Source organism: Pelobates fuscus, chromosome 3 (genome assembly GCF_036172605.1).
Source record: "Pelobates fuscus isolate aPelFus1 chromosome 3, aPelFus1.pri, whole genome shotgun sequence".
NCBI classification, from domain to species: Eukaryota; Metazoa; Chordata; class Amphibia; order Anura; family Pelobatidae; genus Pelobates; species Pelobates fuscus.
The window spans coordinates 58,171,345-58,196,022 of record NC_086319.1 but is presented as its reverse complement, the minus strand read 5'-3'; positions in this window follow the sequence as shown (position 1 = coordinate 58,196,022).

The following is a 24,678-nucleotide window of genomic DNA, read 5'->3' as shown; positions in this document are numbered from 1 at the left end:
ATTCCTCAAGAACTTTTCAACAGTCCAATGAATAAAACTACACAGAGCAAGCTGAAATAAGAAATGTTTAGCAATGGGAAGACATATCCAGAAAACTAAGCCTTACTAGCATAATCCTATCCCAAAGTAAGACAAAAACGATTAGAAACTGGTATTAACATAATTTCTTCCCTTCTCTATCCATTCTTTTAGAGGGATTTTTAACAGCTAGCTATTTTTTTTCCAAGTCAAACAGGGAACAAAATCAACTGTAGCAGAATAGTAAGTTGGCATTTATATGCTAAGAAGACTGAATACAACCTTTTCAACACATATAAAGCGCTCCTGCTCCACAGTTTTGTAAATACAAGGACTCTTCGTTCTAGTTATCCATGCCCTTGTATATATTTGAGAGCACTGTGCACATCCATTCACTTACTGACATGATTGTATTTGGTAAAGGACTTGCAAGCCCTTCCAACATGAAAGCACTAGTATTGGGTGGGTGATGGCCAGCATATGGGAGTGATGCAATTAGTTGGGTACCCTGTCTTGAGTACCCATACACAAACCACTGCCTTAGTGCTCAGGTAAAATACCCTGAATTTAAGTAATTATTCTTAAACATACGCTAGTGGTGCACCTCCCCTCAATCCTCCTGACACTGGATTATAGTGATATACCATACTGATCAGAAGGGTATTGTGGACCACTTTGTAGTGTATGTTCGTTGGTAGGTCTTCATTTGTATGTAAACAGTAGCAAAATAAAATGGATATATAAAACAATATATAAAATACACTTAATGCGTTTCACCTTTCTTTATTTCATTTACATCATTCCTAGTCTTAAATACTACACTATTGCATTCCTTAGTTTTTTCCTTCTCTATTACATATACTATACCGAGGACTATCTAGGCGCTGCACCTCCCCGTGCGTCAGTTAGAGGGCACATCTAGACTGGACTGTACAGTCCCACTGGGAAACCATGAGATTTCCAGGTGGGCGGCTCTTACCTGGGTCTGGTTGCTTTTGAATAGTAAACCAGTGAGTGAGTGGGCTGCAATTAGCTTCCTCACAATGTGCATGCTTTCAGGATTCCTGACGTCACATCCAGCAGCCAGGTAGGTTAGTGGAATGCACAGAAAGCCAGGGAGAGAACAATGCCACCCTGCAAGTCTGCAATGTCTATTCGAGTGTATATTTCAGTCACTGTGTGTTAGTAAGTGTGAATGTAAATTCGTGTGTGTGTAAATGAGAATGTGTGCATCAATAAAAGAATGTGAATGTGGGTCAGTGAAAGTGTATATACATATATATGTCAGTTTGTGTGTGTCAGTGATTGAGTGTGTATCAGGGTGTGTCAGTGACTGAATGAGTGTGTGTGTCGGTGAGTGTGTATGTGTGTCTTTGAGTGTGTGTGTCGGTGAGAGTGTATGTGTGTCTTTGAGTGTGTGTGTCGGTGAGTGTGTATGTGTGTCTTTGAGTGTGTGTGTCGGTGAGAGTGTATGTGTGTCTTTGAGTGTGTGTGTGTCAGTGAGAGTGTATGTGTGTCGATTACTGTGTGTGTCAGTGAGCGTGTTTGTGTCGTGAGCATGTGTTTGAGTTAAAGAATGTGTGTATAGGTCATTGAGAGTGTATATACATACATGCATGTCTTACTAATATATAATATGTGCACACGAGTTAGGTACATGTTAAAGAAAATTTTATTTAATCTACACATTGTGCTAGGAAAAACATGCTAACAACTGTATGGATTTTAATTATTTCATTGTAATTTAAAATTACATTCCCTCCCCACTGGTCAATCCCATTATCAGCATTAGACCTTTGTGCTAATCTCAGTTGCTTGAGGGCTGAAAGACAGGGGCTCTTGCTTATACTGTATTCTCATAAATGGGAATAAAATTATTCCATTTCTAGAGGAATATATTCTAGGAAAGGGGAATATTATAATATAGAAAAAACAGAGATCTTTGGCCAGATAGTGTTGCCACAACAAAATTATGTCTTTAAATTTGAAAACAGTGAAATAGGCAGTATTATATGTCCGTTGGAACTCTCTCACCAAGTTCCTAATGTCTTGGCATTCCCTTACAGAGTAATGTTGTATTACTGCCCAAACCTTCAGCTCACACATGGTAGATATTGTCCCAATGCTGAAATGATACTTTGTGCTTCCTGACCATCTCTTTAAACCCTGCAACCCTGCAAACCCTGTTATTTCTTAACTACAGTGTTATTATACTTCAATCCTAACGACTTCTCTTCCAAATAAAAAGATAAAGAAAATCTTTCCTTCTTTACACATCTAAATACATGGAATATTTTCAAATGACTAGGGGCTACCCCTCATTGTGTTTTACACAGTGTTATAACGTTCAAGTATTTATAATTCCATTGCCTCGAGATATATATATATATATATATATATATATATGTGTGTATGTATATATATATATATATATATATATATATATAAAAACAAAAATGGATTAGCAAGGCACTCCTCCTGGATTTCTCTGAACAAGGATCAAAACTGCCTAGGTGCAATCCCGCGTACCAATATATACAATCATAAATAAAGGGAGCACACTAGGACTTTTAAATAGTGAAAAAATGGTCTTTACTGTATTAAATCATAATACAAATTCTGTGTACAAAAATCGACGTTTCGACCCTCCTGGGGTCTTTATCAAGATCACAGTGAAGCATACTGAACATGTACAATATATACATATAAGTGTAATAACGCTTACCAATCAGAAGATCAGACAGCCGACAAGCTGAGGAACCCGGAAGTGAAGAAACCACGTGAAGAGTGCATACGTAATCGTGCATGTGACCTGGTTGCTAGGTCACCTAACAAACAACCTCTCTATTCCAGTGTAAAGATCCGGTAGCCGGCAAAGCCGGGGAACCCGGAAGTAGCTAAACCACGTGATAGCTCACACCTGACCTGCACAAATGTGCATGTGACCGGGTTGCATAGCAACCAATCAAACAGTGCAATTCTACCCATCCCCGATAGAAACGGGGAATAGGACATAACCAACGATAATGGAGGACATAATCATGTAAAACCCCATGATATCAGTGATCTGACAGTGACATGCAAGTGTAAACAAAATATCATCAGTGAACAGTGTGTGATAGATGCCAGAACTAAGAAAATATATAATAAAAGACAGATCACATAAATATCTGGGGTGCAGTAAACTAAACTGCGAACATACATAACATAGAATAATATGCAAATTGTTTCTAAATATACTACGATTGGTCCAGCGTAAAGAAATTACTTAAATTATAAATATCATAATGGTGCTAATTCAAGGAAAAGCATAAAATATTTCTATATATACTGAAATTGGTCCAAAGTAGAGGGATCACTTATATTATACATAACATACTGGTGTTAGTTAAAGGAGAAGCATCAGATACCATCCTTTCAACTATTAGGTATGGGAAGGAGATAGTCTACCATCCAATGTTGAATACAGATCCACTTATTAGGCCTGAGCCTCTGTAGGGTATATACTTATCAAGTATCTAACATAACATATCAACTGGCTGTAACAACATCCCAAACCTATAGAGTCATGGTAATCTATTTTAGCAACAAAAGAGCGAGACACCACATGTATACGTGATGACCAGTATTTCTGCCCCATGACGTACATAGTATATATCCTAGATAGAATCTTTCATTTTTTAAGTCTGTGTAAACAGACACAAAAGTCACAAAGACTATTCACAAACCAAAAAAAAGTGGCAGAGGAATGTTCGAGAACTGTGGACGTAAACATTATTACTCTAAAGAAACATTGAGAGGACAAGACGTTCATTTAGTCCTTTAGGGGTTACTGTCTTTAATTCGTGGATCCAGTAGGCTTCACGCTGGAGTAATAGCTTAGACCTGTCTCCTCCTCTTGGGGGGTTCGGAACATGGTCAATTGCTATAAACCGGAGAGTCGGTAGATAGTGTTGTGCTGATAAAAATTTTTGGCCACTGGTTTATCTGTTCTTTGATCCCTAAAGGCAGTAGTTATCCCCAAACGATGTCCCCTAACTATGTACGTCATGGGGCAGAAATACTGGTCAGTTGATATGTTATGTTAGATACTTGATAAGTATATACCCTACAGAGGCTCAGGCCTAATAAGTGGATCTGTATTCAACATTGGATGGTAGACTATCTCCTTCCCATACCTAATAGTTGAAAGGATGGTATCTGATGCTTCTCCTTTAACTAACACCAGTATGTTATGTATAATATAAGTGATCCCTCTACTTTGGACCAATTTCAGTATATATAGAAATATTTGATGCTTTTCCTTGAATTAGCACCATTATGATATTTATAATTTAAGTAATTTCTTTACGCTGGACCAATCGTAGTATATTTAGAAACAATTTGCATATTATTCTATGTTATGTATGTTCGCAGTTTAGTTTACTGCACCCCAGATATTTATGTGATCTGTCTTTTATTATATATTTTCTTAGTTCTGGCATCTATCACACACTGTTCACTGATGATATTTTGTTTACACTTGCATGTCACTGTCAGATCACTGATATCATGGGGTTTTACATGATTATGTCCTCCATTATCGTTGGTTATGTCCTATTCCCCGTTTCTATCGGGGATGGGTAGAATTGCACTGTTTGATTGGTTGCTATGCAACCCGGTCACATGCACATTTGTGCAGGTCAGGTGTGAGCTATCACGTGGTTTAGCTACTTCCGGGTTCCCCGGCTTTGCCGGCTACCGGATCTTTACACTGGAATAGAGAGGTTGTTTGTTAGGTGACCTAGCAACCAGGTCACATGCACGATTACGTATGCACTCTTCACGTGGTTTCTTCACTTCCGGGTTCCTCAGCTTGTCGGCTGTCTGATCTTCTGATTGGTAAGCGTTATTACACTTATATGTATATATTGTACACGTTCAGTATGCTTCACTGTGATCTTGATAAAGACCCCAGGAGGGTCGAAACGTCGATTTTTGTACACAGAATTTGTATTATGATTTAATACAGTAAAGACCATTTTTTCACTATTTAAAAGTCCTAGTGTGCTCCCTTTATTTATGATTGTGTATATATATATATATATATATATATATATAAACGCGGATTTCACTACTACTGTTTATTTTTGCTCGTATTGAATAATTTTGATGGGCTCTCACTGTTTTTGTACAGATTGTCCAGTTGGCATGGGTTGTCTCACTAAATAAGGTGTATTTCTTAAATGTTTTACAATAGTAAAATAATTTTGTAGAGCAACATTCTTTGAGTGTGGATTTGTCACGATACCTAGTGACCCAACACGCAGTGTGTATATGATAATAGATTAGACAACATGTACCGGTCCTTAGAATGGCCGGGTTAGACGTTGTTAGATTAAGAATGGTCAGGGACAAGCCGAGTCAGGGAAGCCAGAAATCAGGTAAGCAAAAAAACCAACAGCCGAGTCAGGATAACAGAACGGAGAATAGTCAAGAAAAGCCGAGATCAGTGTACCAGAACAGACACAGAATATAACGCACTCTTGGGAACTGTAAACAGAAATCACAACAGGGCAATGATCTATACCTTAAGTGGTCTTTTTATAGTTTGTAACTTTATTCTATAGTCACGCCTCCAAAACGGTCGAAATCGAACGTTTTGGCGGGCCGTGACTTCATCAGCGTCATGACATTGTCGCGCATGTGTTGCATCATAAAAAGGGGCGGAGCTACATTGTCCGGTTTTGGAATCACGGAGGTGATGAGAGGGACCGTGGGGAGGGTCCCTCTCCCCTTCATGGACCTCCCCAGGCTGTGTCAAGCCTGGGCACACAGCCTGGGCAACAAAAGGTAACATGACAGGATTATACCCTTGTTGTATACTTAACTTCTCTATTTGGTAGATCTTTTAGAGTAGAACCTTCTGGAATACTGCCCTTCTCAGTACTATTTCTTTGTGGTACTATTTTTCTAATAGTAACAATAAGTTAGTAATAAGACTTGAATAACATTGTACTTAATTGCCTTGCAATATATGAATTCTAAAGTCCCAGTTCTCCAAAACGTCTCATATTGTCAAAAAATAAAGAAAACATTGCACTTCCTAGCTTGCTGAAAATAATATGAAAACCTTTCTATGATTTCTAAATACATGGAATGTAGACAGCTGTACTGCGCTGGGCTAATAATCATATGAAAGTAGCCCGTGGTTCAATTTTAAAGAATTAAAAGCAAATGTTTTCTTTTTTGCACGACACTAAACAAAATGGGTACATTTTCTGTACTTTTTACTGGTAACCTGTATTTCACGCAAAGTCATTCACTGACCAACACATTACAAAGTCATTACATGGGATAATTGAAGTGGTACAATTAAAATCTAAAATGGAACAGATTCTATTGGAACATCGAATGGAAGTTACAATTATGATTAAGTAGAACATGAAAAATCTCCTATGAAGAAAGTACTACATTTCACAGTTAGGAAGTATTTAATGTAATGTTTCATTTCCCATCTTTTAGGCACCAGAGTCATGACATCGGCATTATGATCATGTGGCAGGTGAATTCTGCACAATGGCATTCAAACCATTCCAATCAGCTTCTTTGGCTGCCTGGCATGACATTAAGGAAGAGGCTTTATCAAAGTGTTCCATTCTAAGTGAGATAATCACCATGGAAACCAATGGAACCAGCAGGCACATTGCATTGATGATACTACTTCTTTTTTGTACCACTTTTTATAAGAGAAAACTTTTCAAAATCTGAACCATATAGCCATAATTTCATAAGTGGAAACATAATGGAAAGGCCATTATTGGCAAAGAAGTGATGAAGAATCCAGGACTGTATTGTATGAAAATCTTTATGAACACAGTTCTGAACTAAGTGATTTTTTATATGAAGTCTCCTAATTAAACCATGATCAGGCAGTGATATCAAGTTTAAAATTTTCATGAGAGCAAAGAGTGGGAGGAAGTGCCTTTTTTAACAACTGCTTTCACCGGTGTCCATGGTGATGTTAGAATATTTTAGACCACTGTAGACAACCTTGACCGTCTGTCTGTCTGTCTGTGTATCATCTATCTATTCCTGTCTTTCTCTGTCTACCTAACCTATCTATATCCAGAAATAGTGATGTCGCGAACATAAAATTTTCCGTTCGCGAATGGCGAACGCGAACTTCCGCAAATGTTCGCGAACGGGTGAACCGGGCGAACCGCCATAGACTTTAATAGGCAGGCGAATTTTAAAACCCACAGGGACTCTTTCTGGCCACAATAGTGATGGAAAAGTTGTTTCAAGGGGACTAACTCCCGGACTGTGGCATGCCGGAGGGGGATCCATGGCAAAACTCCCATGGAAAATTACATAGTTGATGCAGAGTCTGGTTTTAAATTTATAAAGGGCATAAATCACCTAACATTCCTAAATTGTTTGGAATAAGGTGCTTTACAACATCAGGTATGATGTTGTATCGATCAGGTAGTGTAAGGGTTACGCCCGCTTCACAGTGACAGACCAAACTCCACGTTTAACGCACCTCAAACAACCGCAAACATCCATTTGCACAACCGCAAACTCCCCATTTGCACAAGGTTGGATACCGATTGATGGTTCGATATTCTGAGCCCTCTCTGATTTACTGTACACGACTATTCGATATTCTCACAAATTTTATATAGCATTTTATGTTTGTTTGAGACCACCTTAAAAATATTGGATATCGCTAAAAATCATGATCACTATATACTTTCTCTACAAACATCTAAAACAAACCAAACTACTCATCCATCCGCTATACCACTTTATCCCACCTAGAACTAGTGCCCAGTTAAAATACTTGACTCTTACTTACCCACACTCAGTCATGCCATACACATTTCACCACTACTCTCACTGAATCCCTCCGACTACGGCTAAATTCATCTTCTACATCAGAACACTACTCCTAAGATTGGGTTGTATCCATGTCTCGGGTCTTTTATTTAGAATAGGGGCAGCTTTGGTCTCCTTCAACACTGACACTCCAGTGCATATTATTAAAAGATTGGGCAGATGGAAATCCTCAGTCTACAACCGATATATTCCTCATCCCAAGAAAGAAATGAGGAAAGCTTTTAAAAGCTTTCAAATGTTTGGCTTTGTAAATTTGATGCAATAAGTGTGTTTTTCTTTAATACCTTTTCACCCTCTTTGCATGAACCCGATTTACATATATTACTAATATGTTTCTGAACATATATATTATATTATTCACTCACTCACTCACTCTCTGGGCCGGCCTAAGACATCATGCTGCCTAGGTCCAACGATAAATGACTATGGGGGATAATGTATAATAAACACAGGTTACTGGCTATGGGAGGATAATGTATAATAAACACAGGTTACTGGCTATGGGGGATAATGTATAATAAACACAGGTTACTGGCTATGGGGGGGATAATGTATAATAAACACAGGTTACTGGCTATGAGGGATAATGTATAATAAACACAGGTTACTGGCTATGAGGGGATAATGTATAATAAACACAGGTTACTGGCTATGGGGGGATAATGTATAATAAACACAGGTTACTGGTTATGGGGGATAATGTATAATAAACACAGGTTACTGGCTATGGAGGATAATGTATAATAAACACACACACAAAAAAAAAGAATGCTGCTTCAGAATTAATCTAAATTGTATGCTGTCTAGGAGGTGGGAGGGTCTGGGAGGGAGGGTCTGCTGCTGATTGGCTGGAATGTGTCTGCTGACTGTGAGGTACAGGGTCAAAGTTTACTCAATGATGACGAATAGGGGGCGGACCGAACATAGCATATGTTCGCCATCCGTGGCGAACGCGAACATGCGATGTTCGCCAGGAACTATTCGCCAGCGAATCGTTCGGGACATCCCTATCCAGAAATTAAAAAATACTACAAAATGACTGCTCTTTTAGGATGTGAAGAAATTATTTGAAACATGACTTTTCCCTTGACAAAACAATTTATTTTATGCAAGGTAATTCATGTGCCAAATGCTTTCCTTCTTTTATGTAAGAGCGTTCATTATGATGCTTTTTAATAATATTTTACATTGAAAATACTATCAGTAATCATATCTTTAAAACTAAATTAATGCAAATTTCTTCTCTCTTATTTCCTACATTCTGAGATAATATATTCATCACAATACATTTAATTTGGAACAGAATTGCAAAGCTCCAGGAAAAAGCACTGATCAGAAACTGCATGGTATGTATTTGAAAAGCTATAAAAGATATTTCACAACCAACATTCGCTCAAGACACCATAAAACAACAAAGACAAAGGAAAGCACCCACTACCGTTATATTTTTACATTGTATGTTTAATGCTCTACCTAAAATTAGAAAAAAAATAGAATTAATAACAATTACTTTGATTTAATATTTTTTGCTAAGCTTTTCACATAATTTTATATTTTTAGATAAATAATATTGTTATTAATTATATAAATTATTAAAAAAAATAATACAATTATTTCATATTTTGAAAAATGTTTTCATTTTGTAATATTTTGTATTTTTTTATATATTTATATGCATGATTAAATTAAGGCCTTGATCGAATATTTTTGGGTAAGCTTTTCAAATGGTTTCCCTAAAAGGCTATTTTACAGAATTTTCAAGAGACTAGTCCAGTTGATCCTGAGCCTGACCGTTTTGGACAGACTGCAGAGTGTGCTGTTTTTTTTGACAATCTTTATTTATTGGATTTTTCAAAAGATAATGTTACATTAGTCAGTCAGGTAAAGTACATTTAGTCTGAATGAACAACATTGCGCAAACAAGTTTATGCTCCTGCCACTACATAGACCCGTCTGTAGGTTCTTTCTGTTGGACCCTCTAACTGTTGAGGCTAGTGCCTGCGGTTACATAGCGCTCTTACAAAGGCAGGTCGGAATCCCGAGTCTTTGCGGTGATAGCAGCCTCGGGCTCTAACTGATTTAGACTGCGATTCTAGCTGTCCGTGTTTGGTACGCTGTCACTGGGATACTTTCCTAGCTTCTTTCGTAGCCCTAGAGGGTTACCCCTTAGGTGCACTGTGCTACTTGGAGTGCTGTGTTTACGGTTGGACCCGATTATCTGATTCCCGGTTACCAGGTTTGGATCTGTTGTCCTAAGGTGTACCTTCCCCACTGCAGACTGCGGTGCTAAGTGACGTGCTGGTCGTATGGGAGGTTGCCTGTGCATCTCAGATTCGGGGGGAGCCTCCGTTTTACTTAGTGGCAGTCTACCAACTGCAGGTGCGGTGTTCGGGGTTATTTGCATGAGCTTTGGGGACTTACTATTTACCGGGTGTCGAGTGAGCCTGTGTCTCAAACCTGTCTCTGTGCTACCGGCTGATTCAAGTTGTCCATCCTTGATTGCACCAGGTCTCGGTGGTGTGGGTAGTTTGTCCGAGTGGATGTTATGTCTTTCCGATGTCAGTTTTGGTCATGGGGGAAACTGTCAGTTGTCTGTGTGTGGTTAGTAGGTAGGGCGTGTCTGTGCCTATGAGAGGTAAGGTATTTGTCGTGATGTTCTGCGAGTTTCAACTAAGTTGGCTCGGGGGTTGCAATTCTGTCAGCCACGTATGTGGTCCATGGATACCAGGTCAATGCACATCGCTCCGGTCTCCCGTGTAGGTCGGCCGTCAGGGTCTCCATTGAGTGTATGTCCTCCACTGCCACCACCCACTGCCTCAAGGTGGGTGCACTTGGCTGTTTCCACATCCTCGGGATGAGGGATTTGGCGGCATTGAGTAGCGGCAGCTCCAGGGATTTTTTTGTATGCTTTCAGTGGGCTTCGGGTGTGGTGCAAAAGCATCATTAAGGGTGCCAGGGGGATATCGGAGCCTGTGATTTTGTTGATCTCTCCTCTAATTTGTTCCCAAAAAGGGGCAATTACCGTGCATGACCACCACATGTGGATATAAGTGCCAGGTTGTGTGCCGCATCGCCAGCATACGTCAGACGTGCAGTGTGTCGGGCGTTCTATACCAGCGTGTTAGCACTTTATAGTTTAATTCCTGAAATTTCGAGCTAATAGAGCATTTGTGCGTGAGGGTGTAAATCTTGTCCCATTCTTGTGTAGTGAGTGTTTCTCCCGCGTCCATCTCCCAGTGGTCCTTGAACCTGAGCTCCACGTCCCTGTTCGTCCGGGTCATGAGTAGTGTGTACAGAGTTGAGATACCCCTGGTGATGTGTGTGCGGTGCACACATAGGGTTTCGAAGTCAGTTAAAGGTCTATGTAAGTGCCCCTTACCCGACAGGGATGAGTAGTATGATTTTATTTGGCGGTATCTGAACTGTTCAAGGAATGTAGGTGTTCTGTCGGGGCATAATTCTCCGAGTGTTTTGCGACCGTTGGAACTGAGCCACTGGTGTATATATAACCAGTCCGTCGGTTGGAGTCCGGCTAAATCACCGCGCGTTAGCGTATCTGCCAAGTCCGGGTTATGTATGAGGGGGGTCAAGGGACTGGGTGAAGTGGTGCGTTGCAGACAGTATAGGGTTGCCATCCAGACCCTTAGGGTGGCGTCTATTAAGGGATTTTTGGTTTGTAGGTCTGCGTATGCGGCTGTGTGTAGCCATAATTTGGGGGGGTATGTGCCCTCCCGACTGTTCTAATTCCAGTGTAACCCATTGTTTTGTGGGATGTTGTGCATGCCAGTCTGTGAGCCTCTGTAAATGTGCAGCCCGGTAGTATGTCTCAATTGAGGGCAGGCCGGCTCCCCCCCAACGGTTTCGGCAGTTCCAATGTCGTTCTCTTGGTGCGTGTTGGACGCGAATTCCAGACAAATCTTCGGATGGCGGTCGTCAGGGAGCTAAAGAACGCTCTGGGGACCGCGATCGGCACCGTCTGGAATAAGTAGAGCAGTCTGGGTAGTAGGTAGTAGTATTTTGACTGCGTTAATGCGTCCAAACCAAGATATATATTGAGGGGCCCATTTTCTCATGTCTGCCTGGATCGTTTGTAGCAGCGGATGGTAGTTTTGGTAGTACAGTTGGGTCATGTCTTTAGGTAGCCATATGCCCATGTATTTCAATTTAGTGGGACACCACTTGAAGCGGAATTGGGTATATAGCGTCGGTGAGGGGTCCTGTGGGCCTGGTAGGTGAAGGGCCTCTGACTTATCTGTGTTGAGCTTAAGGTTAGATATCAAGCCAAACCGTCGGAATGCGGCCAGAAGATTACGGAGTGAGATCTGCGGTAGGGTGAGAAAAAACAACATGTCATCCGCGTATGCGGCTACCCTATATTCTCGTCGACCGACGGTGAATCCCGTGATACCCCCGTCCCGTCTGACCGCCCCCAGGAAGGGTTCTAGGGAGAGGGCAAACAGGAGGGGGGACAGCGGGCAACCCTGGCGGGTTCCATTTCGAATAGGGAAGGGGGCGGACAGAGCTCCGTTCACCCAAATCCGAGCCGTCGGGCTCGTGTACAGGGAAAGGACCCAAGATCGCATGTGTGGGCCAAATCACATGTGTGTGAGTGTTTCCTCCAAGTACACCCAGTCCACTTGGTCGAAAGCCTTCTCGGCATCCGTCGAGAGCAGGAGTAGCTCCCGGTGTTGCGACCGTGCCACTTGCAGAATGTTTAGGGCTTTGATGGTGTTATCCCTTCCCTCCCTTTCAGGGACAAACCCAACCTGGTCCGAGTGTACTAGGTGTGGTAGGTGCTTCGCGATTCGCAGGGCTAGTGTCTTGGCGAACAGCTTGAGGTGGGATATGGGGCAATAGCTAGCGCAGTTCGTTGGGTCCTTGCCTTCCTTGGGTATTACCGTGACTATGGCCGCTAGTGTGTCAGTGGGAAACAGCTCCCCGTCTTGAAGTGAGCCAAGACCTCGTAGGAGGTTCGGCAGCAGGATGTCGCGAAATGTACGCAGGTATGCCAGTGGGAGGCCATCTGGGCCGGGTGCCCTGTAGGATTTGGAGATTTTTAATGCTGCTGCTAACTCTTCTATCGTGAGGGGTTGTTCTAGTTCCTCTAACATTTCAGGGGTTAGTTGTCGTTCTACGTTTTGGTCTAAGTACTCCGATATTTGGTTGCGGCGTTGAGTATGTGCAGCGACCGTTGTGGGTTGGGGGATGTTATATAAGTCAGTGTAGTAGTCCACGAAGGCATGTTGGATACCGTCGGGTAAACTTGTTTCGGTCTTGTCTCTTGTTTTAATTTTGTGTATGTGGTTCACCCTTCGTCTGTATTGGAGTTGTCGGGCTAAAAGCCTACCGCTTTTGTTGGAGTATTCGAAGAAGTGCCGAGCCGACTTTCTAAGGGTGCGCAAGAGACCCTTGGCTAGTATGTCCCGCCTCTGCCTCCTAAGCTCCGTCAGTTGGTGGAACTCGTCCTCCCCCTAGTTTTGTTTGTGTGCCTGCTCTAGTGTGGCGATTTGTGCGTTTAGAGTGGACAATTGTTGTGTGCGCTCTTTTTTACGCTGAGAGCATATTTTGATATAGTGGCCCCTGATAACGCATTTATGTGCCTCCCAGACGGTTAGGGGGGGTGTATCAGGAGTGTTATTAGTCTCAAAGTATTGTGTCAGAGCTTGCCTGGCTTGTTCCTTGTCCGCCAGGTCGAGCAATAGGTTTTCGTTTAACTTCCATTGCCGTTCTGCGGGTTTATGTAGGGGGGACTGGATTTGTACTGTAATAGGGGCGTGGTCAGAGTCTGCGATAAGCCCAATGCTAGCTCGTTGGAGTAGTGTTAGGGCCTCTTGTGCCATTAGGATGTAGTCAATTCGGCTGTAGCGCTGATGTACAGCCGAATAGAAGGTGTAATCTCTGCCCTCAGGGTTTGCCACCCTACAGCAGTCTGCCAAGCCACACCGGGCTAAAGCCCTCCCTGTTGAGCGTATGCAGTGACCTGGTATAGAGGTTTCTCCCCTAGATGTATCCAATCTAGAGTCAAGGGGAGTGTTGAGGTCACCAGCCACAATCAGAAGGCCGTCTCTGAATTTGTTTAGTAAGGCTAGCGTCTTAGTGAGGAAGACGTGTTGGCGTCGGTTAGGTGAGTACAAGCAGGCAAATGTGTAGGTGGTCTGTGCAATTGTTCCTTTGATAAATATGTATCTACCCCCGGGGTCCAGCTTCTGCTCTGTGCAGACGAATGGGACTGTACTGGAGAGTAGGATTGCTACTCCGGCCTTCTTCCCATCTGGGTGATTGGCATAAAATCCTGTGGGGTAACGCCCGTTTCTCACGGTTGGCGCCTCTGCGCCCTGAAAATGAGTTTCCTGTAAAAACGCCACTGAGGCGCGCTCTGCCCACAGTGTGCGAAGTAGTTGGGACCTCTTTTCGGGGATGTTTAGGCCTCTCACATTGTTAGACCATAGGGTCAGTGGTGTCGGCTTATAGTTAGTGCCCATCGCTATCAGCGTTATGTGTGGGGTGTGTGTGGGAATGTGCACGTCAGTGGTTGGGGGTGTGGGGGTTAGGTCTGTCCGGTGTCTGGGGAGGGGGAAAGTCTGTCCGAGAGTAAGGCAACTGTGACTCGCCTTGGTTTTTGTCGCCCTCTGGTGTCCGGTCCCCTAGGGGTGAGTCACCTCGGTGGCCTCCGAGTGTATATACAACGTGAGTCCGTTACTTGGGGTATGTGGTCCTTCTGGTCTGGGTCGTTCGATAATGTCGTGGCGAGTCCTTCCCTTGGCTCCCAGCTCACCTATCGTGTCAGTTTGTAGATCTATCCGAGCATGTTTCCGCCCCGGAAATCCCACCCGCCTTTGTCGTCCCTCCCTGTCGTGGCCTGCGTGTGAGCTATCTGACTCGGGCCCCTAGTTTCACGCTAGGTTGTTACTGTTGCTATATATACTTTACAGCGCCTGAACAGAGTGTGCTGTTTTTATACCCATTAGTTACTTAAGATGTTTATTAATATTTTCCTCCTCCTTTGGTTTCCCTATACAAACACACACACACTGCATATGCACACTAAAGCCACTTTAGAGATTTACCCAGACACACACTACAGACCATATACATATTCACACACACTGCTGCCTCTTTACACATGCATGCACACTACAGCACCTACATATACAACACAAACTCTACAACCCGTGAACACACTCTACACCTCATGCACAAATACATAGAAACATAGAATGTGACGGCAGATAAGAACCATTCGGCCCATCTAGTCTGCCCAATTTTCTAAATACTTTCATTAGTCCCTGGCCTTATCTTATAGTTAGGATAGCCTTATGCCTATCCCACGCATGCTTAAACTCCTTTACTGTGTTAACCTCTACCACTTCAGCTGGAAGGCTATTCCATGCATCCACTACCCTCTCAGTAAAGTAATACTTCCTGATATTATTTTTAAACCTTTGTCCCTCTAATTTAAGACTATGTCCTCTTGTTGTGGCAGTTTTTCTTCTTTTACATATAGTCTCCTCCTTTACTGTGTTGGTTCCCTTTATGTATTTAAATGTTTCAATCATATCCCCCCTGTCTCATCTTTCCTCCAAGCAATACATGTTAGGATCCTTTAACCTTTGCTGGTAAGTTTTATCCTGCAATCCATGAACCAGCTTAGTAACCCTTCTCTAAACTCTCTCTAAAGTATCAATATCCTTCTGAAGATACGGTCTCCAGTACTGCGTACAATACTTCAAGTGAGGTCTCACCAGTGTTCTGTACAATGGCATGAGCACTTCCCTCTTTCTACTGCTAATACCTCTCCCTATACAACCAAGCATTCTGCTAGTATTTCTTGCTGCTCTATTACATTGTCTGCCTACCTTTAAGTCATCAGAAATAATCACCCCTAAATCCCTTTCCATAGATGTTGAGGTTAGGACTCTATCAAGTATTCTGTACTCTGCCCTTGGGTTTTTACGTCCAAGATGCATTATCTTGCACTTATCCACATTAAATGTCAGTTGCCACAACTCTGACCATTTTTCTAGTTTACCTTAATCGTTTGCCATTTGGCTTATCCCTCCTTAAACATCAACCCTGTTACATCCATTAGATACACTACTACCTCTACATACTCTCTCTCTCTCCGGCCTATAGACCTTTGACACACTTACACATCATTTCTAGGGCCCAAACAGCTGACTCTATACACACACAAAATCGAACAAGCAGCATTCAGACACACAAAACACTACCGATAGTTTTCCCCACTTAAGTTCCTGCTTACAATTCACCAGAGATAGTTTACCAGTAAATACTGTGCAGGCATGTCAAATTGGCTTGTGTTGTATAAAACAAACAGAGCACATTTTCCCTGGAGGGACATCAAACTAAAGCGCTTACTTTGAAGGGGTGTATGTGCATGCCCCTCTCTACCCCTAGCCCCTCTTATTGGACTGTATTTAAATGCCTGGGCTGAATCTTTTTCCCAGTCCAGTCCTGATTGGTACAAAGAATAGGTGGGTGGCCTTATTAAAATGGCAGCCTTTACTGCCAATGTATGGTCATTGTGCTGTAATCAGATTAGGTTTCTACTGGTCCTCATCAATATAAGTAAACATGTGACCCTTTTAACTATTAGGATAAATGCCTTAGTTCCATCAGACACTACAACAGTTTAACCAATAGATAATGAGAGCTGCACAACTCATATGACTTACAAAAACCAAACTGGAAATAGAAATCATCAAAATAAATTAAAAGGTCATGAAATGGAAAAAAAAACAAGCTTCTTATTGACAATATTTAAAAATAAAATAAAAATGTTTTCCAGTGGAAAAAAAAAAACAGACATGCACATAGCAGCTCTTTTAGTTTGCCGAGTAAGGATATATATTTTCTAAAAATGTCAAAGCTGTAAAGTGCTTATTTTTTTGTTATAATTTGATTTACTGTAGGTAGTTCCATTGCTTGTGGATATTATTTTTACTAATGTGGCTGTGGTTATATCGCCACCGATAAACCCCAGATCCTTGGAATGATCGGACTGCATGCAGACAAATGTTTGTTCTAGAATTTATATTGGCTGAGATATTAAATGTGCCTGAACTTAGACTCAGAAAAGCAAATTCTTGTTCCCTACTTATTCTTGTAGAAAACTGCATCCAAGGACATGATGATGACCACAACATTTTGCTTTTCTTAGCTATTTCTGTAATTACAGTGTACACTTTCCACCTTACTATGTCTAGTCTGAATTTAAACAGTTACTGCAGCTGCCACTATATATTCATTCCATTTTTACAGAAATATGTATTTTTACAAAACAAAAACAAATAATGCCTTATTGGGCCCTCCCTTCCAAACGCTGGTATTAAAATAAACTTTTATTTACCTGGAATCCAGTAACAGGCAGAGCTCACAGAGAAGCCTTTGATTGGACCATTTTATGTCAGAGCACATGCACAGACTCTGAGCCAACGAGTGGAGGGGGAGAGGGAGTGAGGAGGAAGACAGGAAAGGAGAAGAGAAATAAAAAAATGAAAAAAATTAACAGAGCAACGAGGGCTGCAGAAAGGGAGGGCGATTGCATCGCTTGCTCGACCAACAGGAAAGGGATGTTCACCCTAATTACTGGCCACTCGTACGGTCAACCAGCCAGGCCAGGACACTGAGGGCACTGTTTTTGTGCTCTCTGCAGGCACCTGGTACCCTGTACAAAGCGCAAGCTCGTCTAATCATAGGGACAGCAGGACAGGACCCAAAAATCAGGACTGTCCATCCAAAATTGGGATGGTTGTGAGGTCTGATTGATTTTCCCGTCTTTGCAAGACATTGTCCAACCGATGGCTTCTCATTGGGAAGCCATCATCATCATGCATGAGATGTATTACAGCACATATGAATGGCAAACTCCTAGATCAGCACAGCCCCTCACGTCCGCTTTGAACTATAATTCAATGTGATTGAGGCAGGAAACCCTCCCAGTCGTCTGATTGACAGTTAGGAAGGTGTGACAAGTGTGTTTTAGAATACAATACAAAAGAAACATAAGGAATGACCAACTTAAGATGTATTAGGGTCAGAAGAGCAATGTTTCTACTCTCCAGTCAAATCTTTTTCAAGCCTCAGACTCTAGTCGAAGGCATTTTGGATTGAGTCTATTCTTTTTTCCGGTGCTGTACAAAAATGTGTTAAAAAAAAAAAAAGAAGAAATGAACAATTTTGCAAAACAAGCCTGAATGGACATGGAAATTTAACCGTAAAAAAGGAGAAGTCGTTTTGGTGCTTGGAGTGTTCATTTAATGTAGGTCATTTTAGTAATCTACCTTTTAAAAACAAGATACATCTGCAAAAATGCTAATTATTTTTTAGTTCCATAAACAGATATCATCCTTAATTGAAAATGACTGTGGCAGCAAAGGTGTTACAATAATCTCACAATCACCACGACACTGATGCATAATCCGGTTGCTATAGGGAATATCGGAATATTTTAATATTTTTGCTCAGCCTAATGCAATAAAAAAAATATTGAAGTCATTAAAACAAAATGAAAATGGAAAACAGAATGAGTAACCAACTTATTGGGATTTAACGACGTCTTGGCAATTCTTTAATCATCCATTTATTGCTCTCTAAAGTCCTTGTTGCAAGATAGATTATACAAAATAATCCTTGCAGTCACAACAAAAAGCTAACATTACATATGAGCTAACAACATAATATAAAGAAAAAGAGAACAAATGGAAAAGGGATAAGAGAGATGATAACGAGAGTCAGGAAGCAAACAACCTACAATCGAACCTGTGAATCCCTCACTTGCAATAAGACAGATATAACAAATAACCTAGTGACAGATACAAAACAGTCTCTAGTAGAGGACTCAAAGTCCTGGTATCACACTTGATGTGCTTGCATGCCTAAGGGGAAACCTATATGCTGGATTGAGCATGACAATGGATGACAGTGGATAGTGGAGTATTCTTCCCGATTACAATGATCCTCAGGGTTCAATGGAGAATAATGTTCCAAACAAATGAACAAAAAAAGACAAAAACACAAGGCTACTAAAAAAAAGTAAAATGTCATCAAAATAATCTATATACATCATTTAAAGAAAATCATTAGGTTCCATTAAGTGTGGTAAACGTTTAAAAAAAATGAGAAGTGAAAATTTTAAAACAGTTGTCCTTTAAGGTAGATGTCATAGAGACAAAAAAATCTCAAAACTGTAGCAACTGTGTTCTCAAGTGGAGCAATTATCATGTATACAATCATCATGTAGTAATGTACCTAAATATGAGTTGCAGCTCTCTATTCTGTATTCCAGGGGTGCCCAAAAGGTAGACCCCCCATATGCTTTAAAACTACAACTTCCATGCTGCTATGGTATTCTAAAGGCATGCAAAGAATCATGGGAGGTATAGTTCTACAGCATCTGGGGATCTACCTTTTGGGGACCCATGCTCTATTCTCTATCTAACATTCAAGCTTACTGAAATTAATGTAGGTAGTATCAATATGTTAAAGGTCATGGAAAGAAAACTTGAAGAGATTCACCAAATTAAAGGGGCACTATAGTCACCAGAACAACTACTCCTTATTTTTTATTTTTTGTTCTGGTTAGTATAATCATTCCCTTCAGGCTTTTTGCAGTAAACACAGTTTTTTCAGAGAAAATGCAATGCTTACATTACAGCATAGGGATACCTCCACTGGCCACTCCTCATATGGCTACTAGAGGTGCTTCCTGGGGCAGGGCTGCACAGTGTGCATCACTGGCATTCAGTGTCGCCACCCTCTGCATGGAGACACTGAACTTTCCTCATAGAGATGCATTGATTCAATTCATCTCTATGAGGAGATGCTGATTGGCCAGGGCTGTGGTGGCTTGTTCTGGCTCTGTCCCTGATCTGCCTCCTTGACAGTTTCAGACAATCCAATGTTTTCCTAATGGAAAGCATTGTGATTGGCTGAGAGAATCACTTATGATGATGTCAGCCAAGCCGGCAGATTAGGAGCAGGGCCAGCACCAGCAGACTGGAGTAAAGTAAGATTTAGCTATATTTGCGTAAGCAAAGGGAGGCCAGTGGGGAATGATAGTGTTTTAACACTATAGGGTCAGGAATGCATGTTTGAGTTCCTGACCCTATAGTGTTCCTTTAATATACTGCTAGAGTGGAGATTTCTCCAAAAGTCTAAATTCTGATATGTTTGACTCATATATAGCACAATGTAGTGGTCATGGTGATTGGAGTGCTCCTTTCATATACAATGAAGAGGTGGTAGAGTAGTTATTTGGACCACATAATGCAGAAATAAAAATTATCTAGTGCATCGCAAGATCAAATAGAGCAAAACATATAATTATATAAAGTACAAAAAGCAGAATACTATACATTTTTACATTAATTCATTTTATTATTTTACTATGTTTTCTTTTAACAATTAATATATATTTTGAAAAGATAGTGGTCCCATTTTTCAGTCTGGAATCCATTCAATGAAAAGCCTCAATGTCATATTTCCAAAGTGTATCTATGTAGTAGAAACTAATATCGGAAAGACAAAAAAAAAATGATCCAGAACTTAGCAATTCACAGCAATGTAGTATATAGTAACATATGATGATCAAAGGTTATTTTATTATAACTATTTGGACAGATGCCTGTCTTTGTTTGCTTTTAGCGCCCATCCTTTGTGTTTTATCCTCTGTAAAGCTGCAAGTATTAAATGTGAAATTACATATTTAATATCTACATGATATTATGAATTAATCAACTGTAGATATTCTTCTACATGTCACGTTGCTTGCCATGTTTGCATTTACTGTTGATGACATCAGCTGACGAATGTTCTAGTTCCACTCCATTTCCATGAATTGATCATTGCACTGCACGTATCTGGTTGCTAATGTATAATTATCATGTGACAGAGTCATTTATTTTGTTTCTGACAGCATCATTGTAGTTCTTTATACAGATTGGCCGAAGCAAGGATGTAAATTAGTCCTTCTGGAGAAGACAAAGTACGCTTAATAAAATTCGATAAGCGCCACTGATTCTAGATCTTACTCCAACGAATAATAATTTTCCCATTCACTGCATATGATAAATGATATCAGATGAAAACTGTGTAACAAAATGATTTTTAGCTGTAGAACAGTGAGTATCTATGTCATATATATATATATATATGTGTTATAGAAGACCATAGCATTCACCAGGGCTGAATTTTCACTTGCCAATAGATGATAGGCCAGATAGGCCAGATAGGCCAGATAGGCCAGATAGGCCAGATAGGCCAGATAGGCAGATAGGCAGATAGGTAGATAGGTAGATAGGTAGATAGGTAGATAGGTAGATAGGTAGATAGGTAGATAGGTAGATAGATAGATAGATAAATAGATAGATAGATAGGTAGGTAGATAGAAGGGTAGACAGATAGATAGATAGATAGATAGATAGATAGATAGATAGGTAGGTAGATAGATGGGTAGAAGGGTAGACAGATAGATAGATATATAGATAGATAGATAGATAGATAGATAGATAGATAGACAGATAGACAGATAGATAGAGATAGATACCGTAGATAGATAGATTTGCAGGACTTCTCGCAGACGGCTCCCTTCCTATGGAATAGCCTGCCTACCACCATCAGACTCACCCCTAGTATTCAATCATTTAAGAAGTGTCTTAAAACCTATCTCTTCAGAAAAGTTTATGGCCTCTCAGAGTAAGCTCTACCTCACGTACCTGTCCCTTGCTCTCTACTAAAGGGCAGCACTCTACTCTCTCCTCCAGCTCTGCTTCACTCGCACCTTTTTTGATTGTTATCTCCTGTCCTTTTGTGTTTTATACCCCACCTCCTATAGACTGTAAGCTTGTTTGAGTAGGGTCCTCTTCAACCTATCGTTCCTGTAAGTTTTTTGTAATTGTCTTTTATAATATTGTAACGCGCTACAGAATCGGTTGGCGCTGGTCAGAAATAATTACGTCAATTTGGACATTTTCACCTTTCTAGCTCCAATCAACTATGATTGACATGAGCCATGACCTTCACACTTTTTTTTTTATAATTTAGTTATTAGCATTCTGAAATATACAAAATTTACACAAGGACCCCCCTGGATCTATATAAACGTGTGTAATCTCTGGTCCTGTGCCATTTTGTGGTTTTCTTTTTAATTATTAATTATTTGCTTCTAGTTGTTCCTGTCCTATATCCAGCATTCCTGACCCAGCTAAGTTATTTACATGCGTTATTACTGTCCCGCTAGGTTACTGACCTCAAGTTACATTCCTGTTTCCAGTGTATTTGTCTATTGATTTTCATTATTATTTTGATGTCCTCCTTCTGGTCTGGAGTTAGGAAATACAATTCCAAAAACGCTGCTGCTATTTTAATTCAGTTTGTTCCCAAGCGTGGAAATGTAGCTCCCACTAATCTCAGGCAGCACTGGGAAATGTATATCCTACTTCTGCCTTAAGTGTACACTACCATTTTTATGCAGTATAGTTATCAGCGTCCTGACTGACGCACTGTGAATGCACTAATGATTAAAATAAACCCAAGGGTCTATATCTACTCATGTAATCTCTGGTTCTTTTGTGGTTTCCGAGAGCATGTACGGTAAGTGAATTTGCACTGGTTATCCATTACAATAAAAAATTAAAGAATTAGGGATTCCTAGTCCCAACCTCTCTCCTACTTTCCCATTTGTAAACCAGAGTTGGGAATGTCTAATGTCCAGACTCGGTCTTCCAATATAACAAATTTCAACATTTCATCAAGTTCAATTACACAAAAATAAATGTATGTCCTAATATGCTTCTTCTTTTTATATGTAAAAGAATATGGCGCGGTGCTTTGGTCAGTCATCGGTAGAATGAATCTGAACCCTTTGACTGTCATAAAGTAGCACTTGTAATATAAAATCTATATTCAGTGCCGCTCTGAACAATATAATTGGGCTAATTCTTAGAGCAGCCAATCACAATTAAAGTTAAAAGCTGTTATATTTTGTAATAATCGGTGTTGAAGAAGGATTATTATCTTCGTCTAGGTCGCTCTTATTTTGTTGTCAGTTTTTAGGTATTATTTTATATTAATGGCCAGTTTTCTGGGCTGAAAAACAGCAATTTTAAGACATTAACTGAAATGTGTGATCATTATAGAAAGAATAACCAGTTCTACCTGTGAAAAATGGTGGAAAATTATTATTATTTTTTTTATACTTCCAAGGCTTATAATTAATGTACAACTCCATGCTCCCTTTCTACATATATAGAAAAGGGGAGAATCTGTTGCAACACCGTTTTAGTTCTATTTAAAGGAACACGATAGTCACCTAAACAACTTTAGCTTAATGAACCAGTTTTAGTGTATAGATCATGCCTCTCAGGTTTTACTGCTCAATTCTCTGCCATTTAGGAGTTAAATCACTTTGTTTCTGTTTATGCAGCCCTAGCCACACCTCCCCTGGCTATGATTGACAGAGCCTGCATGAAAACAACTGGTTTCACTTTCAATCAAATGTAATTTACCTTAAACAATTCTATCTCTTGCTCTGTAAATTGAACTTTAATCACATACAGGAAGGTCTTGCAGGCTATTAAAATAACAGGGGATAAGAAAATCTAAATTAAACAGAACTTGCAATAAAGAAAGGATAAACTTTAGATGACTCTTTACAGAAAGTGTTTAGGAAGGCTGTGCAAGTCACATGCAGGGAGGTGTGACTAAGGTTCATAAACAAAGGGATTTAACTCCTAAATGGCAGAGAATTGAGCAGTGAGACTCCAGGGACATGATCTATACACCAAAACTGCTTCATTGAGCTAAAGTTGTTTTGGTGACTATAGTGTCCCTTTAAATAGTACTAAATCGGTGTCTCAACAGATTAGTCCTTTGTTATATGTGTAGAAAAGGGAGCATGGAGTTGTACATTAATTTTTAGCCTTGGAAGTATAACAAATTAACACATTGCTCACTTTTATTTTAATAGAACACATAAAATTAAACCATAGAACCTTTCAACTTCACTGTAATGCATGTTGGGAAAGAAGGTCACAGTTTTCAGGTTTTGGAGAGTGAGCTATAAATCGTGATTTAGATCAATCTTGATAGTCTTACTAATGTTTATTATCTGACTATTACGAAACAGTAATTTGCCATGACTTGCAAGTGACTATTACACTTGTGTGTGAGTTAAACCTCTGATCTCTGATTCATAGACAGATCACCCCCTCCCCCCTGGCACTGCCCTAGTAATATAATGGCTAAATGAGCAATGAAACCTCCATGGAGGGATTATTTACCTTTTGCGTCTCCGGCTGTTGTTGAACAGTCATTCACAGTCTGCTTTGAATTGACTGAATATGATAGATGGTGAAGGGAAACAACAGCCGGGTTTGTCCAAGTTGGTATCAAAATTGTATCAAGATGTCTTTGTTTACGAGAGCTTGAGATCATCTCAACTTGGATCTCAAATTTCCAACATTCACCAGTATTGTTTTTCCTTTAGTTAAACAGAGGTATATTCCCTTGCAATTGTAAAACAACTTTCGCTAGAAAGGCATTTTTTATATTTTTATCAAATGTAGGCTATAATTTTTAAATTTTTTATACAATGTTAAACTAATTTCATGTTTTAAGTTCATCTAATTTTTAAATTTCATATTTTTATATGTGATATTTTCAAATCTATTTTAATATTTTGAAAAAAAATATTTTTAATCTTAGGTAAGTAGTTAAGCCACATTGTTTAGTTCCCAAAATGTGTGATATCGGCCTTCC